Source organism: Mchenga conophoros, unplaced genomic scaffold, assembly GCF_057382185.1.
Source record: "Mchenga conophoros isolate Kocher_MC1m ecotype Shallow Benthic unplaced genomic scaffold, M_conophoros_male_GT1.1 unmapped_scaffold_5, whole genome shotgun sequence".
NCBI lineage: Eukaryota > Metazoa > Chordata > Actinopteri > Cichliformes > Cichlidae > Mchenga > Mchenga conophoros.
Genome location: NW_028182332.1, coordinates 761,495 through 776,307, shown reverse-complemented (window position 1 = coordinate 776,307; position 14,813 = coordinate 761,495). Strand labels below are relative to the sequence as shown.

Sequence of the window (14,813 nt, the reverse complement as noted above, 5' to 3'; positions counted from 1 at the left end):
AGTCTTCACAGGGTCACATCTTGACCTCACACACACAGTATTCTTTGTTCACATGTATACCTATGTAAGATGTTATATGTTAATGACCCAATGCATATTCATGTCACCACAATAAAAGGAGTGCTCCTGGGGAGTCTGGCTGAGAGTCTGACGGAGGTCAAGTGGTGGGACGACACTTGGCTCCAGCCAGATCTCCCTCATGCATGAGTGAACCAGAGAACTTTGGTGCCTTGAGTCTTGCTTTTTGCTGCGTAGCAGATTGTCCTTAACGTTCCAGCGAATAGGTTTATGCTACAAACCTATCATTCCCATCACATTCATCACCTGTTCCTCTGGTGTCTCTGATTGGAGCACGCAGGTGTGTGGAGCAGAGTGAAATCACACACCTAATGCTGTTTTATTCAACCTGGATCTTAGAAGTTTTGATTAACATTAAACATCGTTTAAACTGTATGTGTCTGTATCATGGGATGGATACACCCTTAACAAAACAAAGAAAATATGACAAAACCAAGTTTCCCCTCATGCTGTCGGACGCGCCTCGAGGAACCAGCTCCATTTAAAACATCACAGTCAGCTGTAAAGTGTCGTTTCAGTTTTTATACAACGTCAAAGAGCTTCATGTTTGAACAATCAGCTTATGAACAGGAATAAGAACTGCACGGTCTGGTTCTGGTTGGATGCAAACAAACAGCTGTGTGTTAATCCAGCAGCAGGACATGCTGGAGGATGGAGCTCAGCTGAAACGACCCATGAAGTCCTCACCGACTCTCATGTTTACCATCAGGACCAATCCCTGCAACTGAAATATAATCTACTAAATATCAGAGTTGAGAAGGTTGTGTTAGCGTGTGGTGAGTGCAGGATGGGGAACTCCATCCTAACGACAAATTTCATTTCCTTAAAAAGGCATCAAGAGAAGCTTTGAAGGTAAAATGAAGGTTTTAGTGTGAAACTGTTTTATCACAGCTGCAGGAAGCTGCAGATTTATGAATACACAGAAGGATTTAGTTTCACATATTTCCAGACAAAGCCATAAATGCTTCTTAATCAATGCCAGTAATATACTGCTTCCTGCTTTTAAGCTTGGGCGAGCCGTAGATGCTGCTGAAATATTGCACCGTTCTTACAAATAAAGCAAACAAATGAAGAAATGTATTTCTATGATCTTACTCCATGGCCACATTCATACATGTGAAAGTCTCCATCCTGTGTCCTTCACTTATCTTCATCCCAGGTGTGAATTGTTCACGGGACTTAAAAGGAGGACGTGTCTGTGGAAAAGCCTCCGGTCAACCTAAACTCCTCCTCATCAGGACACAGAAGAGCCGCTGAGGCAGCGCCTTGGAGTACGCTGCTGGTCGCGGCACACAGGTGCGCAACAAGATCTCCCGGCCTGCTGGAGGAGGGAAGTCTGGTACTCTGCTACTTCCCCCAGTTTGCTTCTTGTCAGATCCCAAGTCCTCATCGACGGGCGCCAGAAGGGCAGCCTAAAAGGGCAAAGGTCAAATGTTAGCAAACAGCAACCGATTCTGAAGAAATGTGCTGTGTGAGGTGGACACGTGGATATTCAGAAGTACTGTAACCGAGTCTCCCACAGAGACCTGATCCAGACTACAGCTCACAAACACAGCTCCTCTACTAACACCTCACTGCAGCTGCACGCTGCTGATCCTGTCTGTGATTAGAAATGATTTCAATAAAGTAAAACAGAGGCTCGTTTTCTATGAGCGTAAACAGGGATCTCTGTTTCAGTCTCAGTGTAACAAACATGTTTACTGAATAAGTCTTTCAGTAAATATGTTTTTGTTAATTCAGTAAAATCTGCAAAGATGACTTGTACTGTTGGCAGCAACAAACAGAGACAGAGTGTGGGACAGACAGGAAGTCAGGACACGTCTATGTGCTTCACAGTGGGACTAGAACATGAACATTTCTACACACACCACAGGCAGCAACTGTGCAAACCTCCACGTCACCAAAAACACCCTGCAGGTCCCATCAGAGCAACGGCAGAGAAAACAGATGAAACATCTGTTAGAGAGAAAAACGCTTCGCTGCTTTCTTACCTGTATGACACTAAAAGGGTTTTGTTTTTTTAATAATAAAGGCTTCATGTTTTACAGTTAAAGCTCATGCAAACATGCAGGCTTATTTGTCTGATCAATGCAAAAGTTCAAACATGTCTCTTTCAAGCCTCATTATCAGCTGAGATCATAGTAAAGACACAGACAGGATCCTGATCCATCTGTTCTTTATATAATTACTGTTTTTACTGTAATGTACAGTGGGGCAAAAAAGTATTTAGTCAGCCACCGATTGTGCAAGTTCCCCCACCTAAAATGATGACAGAGGTCAGTAATTTGCACCAGAGGTACACTTCAACTGTGAGAGACAGAATGTGAAAAAAAAATCCATGAATCCACATGGTAGGATTTGTAAAGAATTTATTCGTAAATTAGGGTGGAAAATAAGTATTTGGTCAATAACAAAAATACAACTCAATACTTTGTAACATAACCTTTGTTGGCAATAACAGAGGTCAAACGTTTACTATAGGTCTTTACCAGGTTTGCACACACAGTAGCTGGTATTTTGGCCCATTCCTCCATGCAGATCTTCTCGAGAGCAGTGATGTTTTGGGGCTGTCGCCGAGCAACACGGACTTTCAACTCCCGCCACAGATTTTCTATGGGGTTGAGGTCTGGAGACTGGCTAGGCCACTCCAGGACTTTCAAATGCTTCTTACGGAGCCACTCCTTTGTTGCCCGGGCGGTGTGTTTTGGATCATTGTCATGTTGGAAGACCCAGCCTCGTTTCATCTTCAAAGTTCTCACTGATGGAAGGAGGTTTTGGCTCAAAATCTCACGATACATGGCCCCATTCATTCTGTCCTTAACACGGATCAGTGGTCCTGTCCCCTTGGCAGAAAAACAGCCCCATAGCATGATGTTCCCACCCCCATGCTTCACAGTAGGTATGGTGTTCTTGGGATGCAACTCAGTATTCTTCTTCCTCCAAACACGACGAGTTGAGTTTATACCAAAAAGTTCTACTTTGGTTTCATCTGACCACATGACATTCTCCCAATCCTCTGCTGTATCATCCATGTGCTCTCTGGCAAACTTCAGACGGGCCTGGACATGCACTGGCTTCAGCAGCGGTACACGTCTGGCACTGCGGGATTTGATTCCCTGCCGTTGTAGTGTGTTACTGATGGTGACCTTTGTTACTTTGGTCCCAGCTCTCTGCAGGTCATTCACCAGGTCCCCCCGTGTGGTTCTGGGATCTTTGCTCACCGTTCTCATGATCATTTTGACCCCACGGGATGAGATCTTGCATGGAGCCCCAGATCGAGGGAGATTATCAGTGGTCTTGTATGTCTTCCATTTTCTGATGATTGCTCCCACAGTTGATTTTTTCACACCAAGCTGCTTGCCTATTGTAGATTCACTCTTCCCAGTCTGGTGCAGGTCTACAATACTTTTCCTGGTGTCCTTCGAAAGCTCTTTGGTCTTGGCCATGGCGGAGTTTGGAGTCTGACTGTTTGAGGCTGTGGACAGGTGTCTTTTATACAGATGATGAGTTCAAACAGGTGCCATTCATACAGATAACGAGTGGGGGACAGAAAAGCGTCTTACAGAAGACGTTACAGGTCTGTGATAGCCAGAGATTTTCCATGTTTGAGGTGACCAAATACTTATTTGCCACCCTGATTTACCATAAATTCTTTACAAATCCTACCATGTGGATTCATGGATTTTCTTTTTCACATTCTGTCTCTCACAGTTGAAGTGTACCTCTGGTGCAAATTACTGACCTCTGTCATCATTTTAAGTGGGGGAACTTGCACAATCGGTGGCTGACTAAATACTTTTTTGCCCCACTGTAGAATATCATGGACATAATACACAGACTGCAGCCTAAATACTGCTAAAAACAGCCCTTTTTATTTTTAAGGTTTTACGTATTAACCTTTTATTATAAGAGTCACCTGATCCTTAGCAGGTGTGTATACAGAAATACACCAGGTCATTATTTAAGCAAAGCGAAGCCAAACTGCTCCTGTGTGACAGATGAAGTCCACCTTTAAACAGCATTTAGATGCTGCTAATGAAACTCGATTAGCGGCAGCACTGGTCTGTGGGCTGGGGACACTGGTGCCACCAGTACAGCGCGCACTTTTCACAGCGCCATCATGTGATCAAACTGTATTCTGGGTCAAACCTGATGTTTTATCATTTACACTGAACAAAAATATAAATGCAACACTTTTGTTTTTGCTCCTGTTTTCCATGAGCTCAACTCAAAGATATGAAACATTTTCTACAAACACAAAAGACCCGACACTCGCAAGCAATGTTCCCTCTAAGCTGCGCGCGTGCACAATTGCGCACTGCTGGCACAATTGCGCACTGCTGGCACGGTCTCTGCACAGAAAATCTGCGTTGCGCACAAAAAAAAAAAAAAAAGAAAAATCACCTGAATTGAAATTAAAATGAAAACTTTAATGATTCTGTTTTGCAGTGTTAGTCAGTGACTGGCTGCTCCCGTATGGGATCAGAACGAGGCCACCTTATCCCGTAGTCCAGCCAATCACGCGATTCACATTCGTATATACGCAGCTGATCAACGTGGCTGACAGGCTATGACAGCGTCCTTATGTGCGACACCGGTGTTTTAGCAAAGCGGCTGATGTGGAGTGAAGCCACGTTAATGACAACGTGTACAACCATTGGAGATGTGAGCAGGACAGACGGAACAACTGACGGACAAAGTGTGGACTTTATACCAGTTTTTGAATTGTGTTGATCGGCCACGTAAAACCAGAGTTATGATAAAATATCTGCATTGTTTGGTTTTCTTCCTGAATACTGTCGTTGTTTATATTTACTGCAGGAAGAAACGGTAAAAACGCCGTTTTATAAGGAAAACGCTCGAAAGCCTGTGAGCAAAAACAACACCAAAACAAACCCCCACCAGCCTTTCCTATTGGTGGAAAAATGCACCATGTCGACCAATCAAAAAATGATATGGCAACATGACATTTAGTTGTTTAGGAAGGGGGAAGTTTTAGGAGTGACGGCGTGTTTGAGATGCGATTGCCAAGTTTAGCACAAATCTTGTGTAGTTAGAGTGTAGTTAGTGTGTAGTTAAGAGTGTAGTTAGTGTGTAGTTAGTGTGTAGTGTAGTCAATAGTTTTGTTGTGTGTGTCAGAACAATGGTTTACAGGTGTTGCAGCAGTGACACATCTGCTGCTGTCAGGCCTGCAGGTATCAGGCTGTTGTTCTCCTTCATCTCATAGTGGACAGAAATTATTTTTTGCAGCGGCACAAATAATTTGTGTGGCATCAGATTTGATGCAGAACAGCTGATTGTTCTGCAAATAGTTTGAAATGTTTATTTAAAAAACACCTCGGCTGCATTTTTAGGTAAACAGCTGCAAAAAACTCTGTTTGCAAAACTCAGTTACTTTTTTGAAGAAGTCTTGTTGTGTAAAAGTATTCTTGGATGCTGGTGTGACCACAGTGCACACGTCTGCTGTTGCTCACAGTGGTCCAAGGGACGCTCAGGGAGTTTGTGTGTTCAGACACGTGAAACATTACAGGGAACATTGCTCGCAAACACTGCTCACAAATCTGTCTAAATGTGTGTTAGTGAGAACTTCTCGTTAGCTGAGATAATCCATCCCACCTCACAGGTGTGGCATGTCAAGGTGCTGATTAGACAGCATGAATATTGCACAGGTGTGTCTGAGACTGCCCACAATAAAAGGCCACTCTGAAATATGCCGTACATGTGTAGCACAATGACACACATGTCGCAAAACCAGTCAGGATCCGGTTCAGCTCATGGAAACAAAAGTGTTGTGTTTATATTTGTGTTCAGTGTAACAAATACTGAGACGTGTAATAATGTCGTGTGTTGTTCATCTGAGGACGCTGCAAAGAACCAGATTATTTTTATTATCCTGTTTGTCTGTTATGTGAACCTTTAGAGGATGTACCTTATAATGACTGAGTGTGTTTATCGCACTATGTTAAATGTAACTGTGAGCGACACGAGGCTTACTGCTCATGGTTACCTCATCAGTGGTGAAGTCAGCCAGCTTGATGCAAGAAACAGGAAGAAGAAAAGGATGAAAGAGCAACACACAGATGAAAAACAAAAACAGACTTTCTAATCGACAGAGCTGAAATCTGAACATGTCACCAGCTGCAGGAGGCAATGCTCTGAACCACGTCGTTCCTCCTCCAGATGGAGCTTTCACTGCCTATAGTCTCTTGACATACAATGGTTGGATTCTCCTATGATACTGTATCAGCTGAGCCTCAAATTCTTATTTGAGGGTCCTCTGAGCCCCAGAGGACCCTGTCGGTACCGTTAAGGTACAGGGCCCGCGGGCCGTGCGGATACCTGGTGGTGTTATGCAGCTGGTGGCCACTACTTGTTCTCAGCAGTTGTCAGGTCAGGCTGTGCTTTTTGAACCTTCTGAGTCCGGGTTGCCAGTTGGGTTGCTGGCCTCTCCATGTTTGGTTCAGGTGGATAAGGGCGTTGCCTACATCCCAGTCACCAATGTAGGGACAGCGGAAGCTGTTCTCCACCCGCGGACCCGTTTGGGAGTGATAAGCAAAGCTACTGTTGTTAGCCTCCCTGCCGGTGTTAGCGAGGAACACTCTTTTCCCGTTACCGTTTCCTCCCATACAACCAGCAGCCCTGCTCAAGAGATGGTGGATACGATTGACCTGTCTGCTCTCGCTGAGTCAGAGCAACACGAGGTACGGTTACTTTTGCGGAAGTACCGCTCTGTTTTCTCCACTTATGAGGGAGACTTGGGCTGCACAAACCTCATTTCGCACGACATACCGCTACTCGATGACGCACCTGTCCGGCAGAGGTACAGGCGAATTCCTCCTTCTGATTATGAGGCTGTCAGGGCTCATATCAACCAGCTACTGGAGGCCCAGGTAATTAGGGAAAGTAGCAGCCCTTATGCCTCTCCCATCGTGTTGGTCCGCAAGAAGGATGGAAGCCTCCGGCTGTGCGTTGACTATCGTTTGCTGAATAGCAAAACAAGGAAGGACGCCTTCCCCTTACCTCGCATCGAGGAAAGTCTGGATGCCCTAGCTGGCGCACGCTGGTTTTCTACCATCGACCTGGCCAGCGGGTACAACCAGGTGCCAGTTTCTGAGCCGGATAAGCCCAAGACCGCTTTTTGCACGCCGTTTGGCCTGTTCGAGTGGAATCGTATGCCATTCGGGCTGTGCAATGCTCCTGGTACCTTTCAGCGCCTAATGCAGAGGATGTTCGGGGATCAGCAGTGCCAGTCATTACTGCTGTACCTAGACGACATCATTGTGTTCTCCTCGTCTGTCTCTCAGCACCTGCAACGGCTAGAGATGGTGATGGCAAGGCTGCAGCAACAGGGGCTCAAGGCTAAGTTAGAAAAGTGTGCCTTTTTCCAGCAGAAGGTTAACTACTTGGGCCATGTAATCTCCTGTGAGGGTGTCTCGAGATGTAGCCAGATGGGCTACTCGCCTTCCGTTGTTTTTCTTCTCTCATTCTCTCTCTCTCTCGCTCGCTCTACCACCCTCGCTCTCTTTCCACTGCACTCGCTCCTTGTATCAGGTGATCGGGTTAATTGGGAACCCACCTGCACATTGATTGCAGGGTGGCGCTAGCCTGTATAAAGCTAAGCCGATGTCTTGTTGGATTAATTCCTCCCGAGCTTCTGGTACGATACAGCAGTAAATGCTGGCGTACTGCGACGGACTGATCAGCAAGAGCCGATTATACGACAGCTACAGGTATGCTCTCGCTTAACCTTGGATTCCCTCCGAATACTGGAATTGGTGTTAATATCCTTTTCCGGCCTGTTGTAGCGCAGCAGTCTGTTTAATTCTGCCATTGCGGAGAGAGGTGTTCGTGGTATCTCCACCAATGAGAGTATAGTGCCTCCGGTCCTGGGGTAAGCTGTTAGAACTACTTTTATTAGCATTCATAGCTATAAGAGTTTAAGGTTACACTTATCTGTTTCAGGGTTCACTGCTGTACTCACCTCTCCATGGTAAATTGTCCAACCTAAATTGGAAGAGTGGACTGCCTTCTCAGTTGCTGTTGTGAACTCCTCCTTGGTGGAGTCTGCTGTCTTGTCTTGTTTTGTCTTATCTTGTTTTTATTAAGTAGGCTTACCTTTTTTTGGGTTCGCCTGGTGTTCTATTTTACCCTGGACTGTTGCTCGTACCCACACTTCTGTGATCGGGCTGAAGTGATTCTCTGCCCGAGTGTCGTGCTGGGACTCTAAATCGCCTGGGTGGCCGGTCTCAGCCGGTGGGGAGCCAGACCGGCCTACGCCTGAGAATAATTATTACCAGCACGAGTGGTAGTTTGACCCGTGGGGAATAAGCCTTTCCCGTGTGTGTGTGTGTGTGTGTGTGTGATTTCTTTTATTAAAGTTATTAAAGTGTGTTTTAGTCTTTTTATGATTTGTAGCGAGCCTGACGCTCAGTGTCCTTTTATTCTTTTAACATACTTTTCTGTGTTTTATTTCAGTGAAGGAGGACGAGCCAGTGGCCCTGGGACCTCAGGTGGTGGGTCGTTTTCACACTTTCTTTTGTACAGCACTGGGTGGTCTGCAGTGATTCTTTTGGTGTGATTTTCTTTTGGTTCCACGGCTGCTGGTAAGTCCAAGTTCCACGATTGTTTATTTTTACTGTAGGACACTGTCAATAATGACGCTACATCTTGACTTTTAATATTTTATTTATAAAATATTATTTATAATATTTTATTTATTTCTATAAATAAAACTGTTTTAATATTGGAAGCCAACCTGCCTCAGTGTGCATCCTTGAATCTGTGCGGTCTTCTTTTATTCCTTTTATTTATTTTTCTTAAATATATTTCCTGGGGGTGTAATTCCCCTAGGTGGCGTTGTCAAGTTTATTTATTTTGTGCATAACCCCGCCGACCACTTGGTCACATACTTGGCGTCACGAACAGGGTGCACGTTTGAGGTAGATATTTGGTTTTGTAAATTGTTTTATTTTTTTGCAACGAGTCTAGTTCACCTGTTTGAAGGCTCTATTTGTTTTAGAGTGTGATTATAGACAAGACAGCAGTATCCAGGTAGAAGGAAGAGTAATAGGATTTTAGCACCTTGCTGATTTAATTTTCTCTTTTTTTTGGGTCAAAATTTATTATGGAGGAAGAATTGCAGCAACTTAGAGACTTGGTAGCGCAGTTAAGGGCAGATAATGAGCAATTGCGCCGGGATGGGGGCGCTGTGCTCGAGTCTGGTGGCGGGGCCGCGTTGTCCTCTTTCGTACCAGCTGGTTGCGTACCAAATGTTGGTAGCCAGGCCGCCGTTACAGAGCGTCTGGTGGTGGTGCCTAGGGACCGTAAATGTCCCATGTTCAATGGTAGAACAGGCATCAATATAGCTGAATGGGTCGAAGAGGTTCAAGCATGCATGCGTGCCCGGCACCTGTCTGTTGCTGATCAAGCTTTCTTTATTTTTGACCATTTAGAGGGAGAAGCAAGGGAGGAGATCAAATTTCGCCCTAATTTAGAGCGAGGGGATCCTGCTCGGGTGTTGACCATTTTAAAGGAACTGTATGGCAATGCGCAGTCCTATGTCACTCTGCAGCAGGCTTTCTTTTCGAGGAGACAACGGGAGGAAGAGACTTTGCAGGAGTTTTCCTTAGCGCTAATGGCTCTGATGGAGCAAGTAAAACAAAGTGCACCTGATGGTATGCGTAACGCAGAGGTGCTGCTCCGAGACCAATTTGTAGAACATGTTGTTGATAGTGGTCTCCGCAGAGAGCTTAAACAATACGTTCGCCGTGTGCCCACTGCCACCTTGTTAGAGGTGCGCGGGGAAGCAATTAGATGGGAAAGAGAAGGGTTTTCAGGCGGTGTTCGCGACCATGGCTATTCTCAACCATCGGCATATGGTTTTCAGTTTGGAGTGCACACTAGCCCTAGGTTCGCTCCTGTTGGTACACCCGAGTCCGAGTGGCGTGAGCTAAAGGAACTCCTAAAGCGCCAACAAGAGCAGTTAAATCGGCTCACTGAGACAGTGGCTTCTTTACAGAACCCCCGAAGAAGTGTTCGGCCTTCACGGGCTGGCTCGGTGATTTGTCGCCGGTGTCAGCAGCCAGGACACTTTGCTAGGGAGTGCACTGGGGAGCGGGCTTCACGCCGCCCTAGAGCAGGTTCTGATTCAGGCCCTCCTTACGCCGCAGTTGGCAATCATCTTCCCGCTACCCAGTCGGAAAACTAACGCCATCTGTGCTGCAGAGTCACAGTTCAGGTGGGGAGTTCACTGGCTCACAGAAAGATAGGATTGGCAGGCTAATTTCATCGTGTCCAAAGATGGATGTGCTTATTAGTGGGGTAACTGTCCCTTGTTTGGTGGATACTGGGTCCATGGTTTCCACCATCACAGAAAGTTTCTTTTTGGCACATTTTGCCCCTTGGGGACAAGAACGCCTTCAGTCATGTCATTGGCTACAGCTTCGGGCTGCCAATGGGCTTGCCATCCCTTACATTGGCTATTTGGAGCTCAGTGTACTCCTGTGTGGCAAGGAAATGCCCTCTTGTGGAATCCTTATAGTGAAGGACCCTCCTGGGGCTACGCCCTCTGTCCCTGGCATCTTAGGAATGAACGTAATCCGCCGCTGTTATCAAGAACTGTTTGGGGCTTTCGGTGGCTCCTTGTTTAATTCTCCTTCTGTGTCACAGGCACCGAGACCAGTTTTGGAGGCCTTACATCAGTGTCACCAGTCTGCAGCCCAAGCCCCAGAGGACCCTGTCGGTACCGTTAAGGTACAGGGCCCGCGGGCCGTGCGGATACCTGGTGGTGTTATGCAGCTGGTGGCCACTACTTGTTCTCAGCAGTTGTCAGGTCAGGCTGTGCTTTTTGAACCTTCTGAGTCCGGGTTGCCAGTTGGGTTGCTGGCCTCTCCATGTTTGGTTCAGGTGGATAAGGGCGTTGCCTACATCCCAGTCACCAATGTAGGGACAGCGGAAGCTGTTCTCCACCCGCGGACCCGTTTGGGAGTGATAAGCAAAGCTACTGTTGTTAGCCTCCCTGCCGGTGTTAGCGAGGAACACTCTTTTCCCGTTACCGTTTCCTCCCATACAACCAGCAGCCCTGCTCAAGAGATGGTGGATACGATTGACCTGTCTGCTCTCGCTGAGTCAGAGCAACACGAGGTACGGTTACTTTTGCGGAAGTACCGCTCTGTTTTCTCCACTTATGAGGGAGACTTGGGCTGCACAAACCTCATTTCGCACGACATACCGCTACTCGATGACGCACCTGTCCGGCAGAGGTACAGGCGAATTCCTCCTTCTGATTATGAGGCTGTCAGGGCTCATATCAACCAGCTACTGGAGGCCCAGGTAATTAGGGAAAGTAGCAGCCCTTATGCCTCTCCCATCGTGTTGGTCCGCAAGAAGGATGGAAGCCTCCGGCTGTGCGTTGACTATCGTTTGCTGAATAGCAAAACAAGGAAGGACGCCTTCCCCTTACCTCGCATCGAGGAAAGTCTGGATGCCCTAGCTGGCGCACGCTGGTTTTCTACCATCGACCTGGCCAGCGGGTACAACCAGGTGCCAGTTTCTGAGCCGGATAAGCCCAAGACCGCTTTTTGCACGCCGTTTGGCCTGTTCGAGTGGAATCGTATGCCATTCGGGCTGTGCAATGCTCCTGGTACCTTTCAGCGCCTAATGCAGAGGATGTTCGGGGATCAGCAGTGCCAGTCATTACTGCTGTACCTAGACGACATCATTGTGTTCTCCTCGTCTGTCTCTCAGCACCTGCAACGGCTAGAGATGGTGATGGCAAGGCTGCAGCAACAGGGGCTCAAGGCTAAGTTAGAAAAGTGTGCCTTTTTCCAGCAGAAGGTTAACTACTTGGGCCATGTAATCTCCTGTGAGGGTGTCTCGAGATGTAGCCAGATGGGCTACTCGCCTTCCGTTGTTTTTCTTCTCTCATTCTCTCTCTCTCTCGCTCGCTCTACCACCCTCGCTCTCTTTCCACTGCACTCGCTCCTTGTATCAGGTGATCGGGTTAATTGGGAACCCACCTGCACATTGATTGCAGGGTGGCGCTAGCCTGTATAAAGCTAAGCCGATGTCTTGTTGGATTAATTCCTCCCGAGCTTCTGGTACGATACAGCAGTAAATGCTGGCGTACTGCGACGGACTGATCAGCAAGAGCCGATTATACGACAGCTACAGGTATGCTCTCGCTTAACCTTGGATTCCCTCCGAATACTGGAATTGGTGTTAATATCCTTTTCCGGCCTGTTGTAGCGCAGCAGTCTGTTTAATTCTGCCATTGCGGAGAGAGGTGTTCGTGGTATCTCCACCAATGAGAGTATAGTGCCTCCGGTCCTGGGGTAAGCTGTTAGAACTACTTTTATTAGCATTCATAGCTATAAGAGTTTAAGGTTACACTTATCTGTTTCAGGGTTCACTGCTGTACTCACCTCTCCATGGTAAATTGTCCAACCTAAATTGGAAGAGTGGACTGCCTTCTCAGTTGCTGTTGTGAACTCCTCCTTGGTGGAGTCTGCTGTCTTGTCTTGTTTTGTCTTATCTTGTTTTTATTAAGTAGGCTTACCTTTTTTTGGGTTCGCCTGGTGTTCTATTTTACCCTGGACTGTTGCTCGTACCCACACTTCTGTGATCGGGCTGAAGTGATTCTCTGCCCGAGTGTCGTGCTGGGACTCTAAATCGCCTGGGTGGCCGGTCTCAGCCGGTGGGGAGCCAGACCGGCCTACGCCTGAGAATAATTATTACCAGCACGAGTGGTAGTTTGACCCGTGGGGAATAAGCCTTTCCCGTGTGTGTGTGTGATTTCTTTTATTAAAGTTATTAAAGTGTGTTTTAGTCTTTTTATGATTTGTAGCGAGCCTGACGCTCAGTGTCCTTTTATTCTTTTAACATACTTTTCTGTGTTTTATTTCAGTGAAGGAGGACGAGCCAGTGGCCCTGGGACCTCAGGTGGTGGGTCGTTTTCACACTTTCTTTTGTACAGCACTGGGTGGTCTGCAGTGATTCTTTTGGTGTGATTTTCTTTTGGTTCCACGGCTGCTGGTAAGTCCAAGTTCCACGATTGTTTATTTTTACTGTAGGACACTGTCAATAATGACGCTACATCTTGACTTTTAATATTTTATTTATAAAATATTATTTATAATATTTTATTTATTTCTATAAATAAAACTGTTTTAATATTGGAAGCCAACCTGCCTCAGTGTGCATCCTTGAATCTGTGCGGTCTTCTTTTATTCCTTTTATTTATTTTTCTTAAATATATTTCCTGGGGGTGTAATTCCCCTAGGTGGCGTTGTCAAGTTTATTTATTTTGTGCATAACCCCGCCGACCACTTGGTCACATTATGATCTCGAGCTTCTTCAGTCTCAGTGAATCCTTAGTTGGCTCAGATGCATCATCTGGTGTTTGAGTGTAACAAGGTGGTTGTAACACAAAAGGAGTGTAAACAGGTGAGTGTGGTTTGTAGTGTAAACTAAAGCAGCGTGTCTAACCAACCACATCTCCATCGCTCCACAGCTGCTGAGGGAGCTACAACCCTCATTCAGCCTTTCACAGACATACAGCAATGAACTGTATGAACAATAAACTTTATTCATACACACAAATCCCTTTAGGGTTGTGTCAGCGAGGGCAAACGTGCCGCATCAAATACATGGAGCTACAAGCTGTGGTGACCCACTGTCAGTAAGGGAGCTTTATTACACACACACAGCATCACAACAACAGTTACCTCAAGCTGCTTCTATGTTATAAGGCAAAGACCCTGCAGTTACACAGGAAACATTAGGTGACCATCTGTGAGCGACAGTGGGAACCAAAGCCTCTAACATCCATCGATAGATGAGGGGCAGACGGACTGAATGCAGAGAGGTGTACTAACACATGTTGAGTGAAGAAGAAACACCCAGTGCATTATGGGGAACTTAGACCTATAACTTAGACCTGTGCGCCTTAGCATATGCTACTTCCGGCGCATAGCGCTTAGTTTCCGGTGTGATATTCGCTCCTTGTTCAAGGTCGGGTTTTTCAACCAAATGGACGAATCAAGTGGCGATTTACATTTCTCGAGATGTCGAATGTATCCGTAGATGATGTTGATCGACTTGTCGATATTTTTTCCCCCCGCACCTCAGAGAGAGACAGGATTCAAATTTTATACTTCTCAGTATTTGTATACAGCGCTCCCTCGTTTATCGCGGGAGTTACGTTCTAAAAATAACCTGCGATTGGTGAAATCTGAAGTAGCCAACTTTATTTTTTACAATTATTATAGATGTGTTAAGGTAAAACCCGTCACTACACACTTTATACACTCAGACCGACATGAACATTTTCACACGTTTCTCTCCTGTTTAAGCTCTCAAAGTTCAAACCTTCGTAGACAAATAAGTCCAGTATTACAGAAACCAAAGATCAAACCGTGTTTTCAGGTCCAGCACATGAGAACAGAGCAGCTGAGAGATAATTCAACATCAATGAATCATTAATGAACCAATGAATAAGCGATTCTGTACTGTACAGGAGAGACGGCACGGAGGAGATCAACAATAGTCTGCAGCCAATCAGGACGCAGAACACAAAGCGCTGTGATTCATCCGTGAAGCGCACACCTCTCCAACGTGCCAGACGCCATCGAATGTGAGCATTTGCCCACACAAGTCTGTTACGGCGACGAGCTGGAGTCAGGTCAAGACCCCGATGAGGACGACGGGCATGCAGTTGAGCGTCCCTGAGACGGTTT

General features: G+C 46.2%; 1 long non-coding RNA gene across 2 annotated transcripts; it reads left to right on the top strand.

Annotated features, from left to right (window-relative positions):
• Positions 1 to 7,526: 7,526 nt before the first annotated feature.
• LOC146546207 (uncharacterized) lies at positions 7,527 to 13,537 on the top strand. 2 transcript variants are annotated; one of them, XR_014891018.1, is made up of 3 exons: positions 7,527 to 8,383; positions 8,554 to 8,681; positions 12,983 to 13,537. It is a non-coding gene; the product is annotated as an uncharacterized LOC146546207 (long non-coding RNA). The 2 variants fall into 2 exon arrangements; XR_014891019.1 differs by having other exon boundaries at positions 7,527 to 7,969; positions 12,983 to 13,535.
• The last annotated feature ends 1,276 nt before the right edge of the window (positions 13,538 to 14,813 follow it).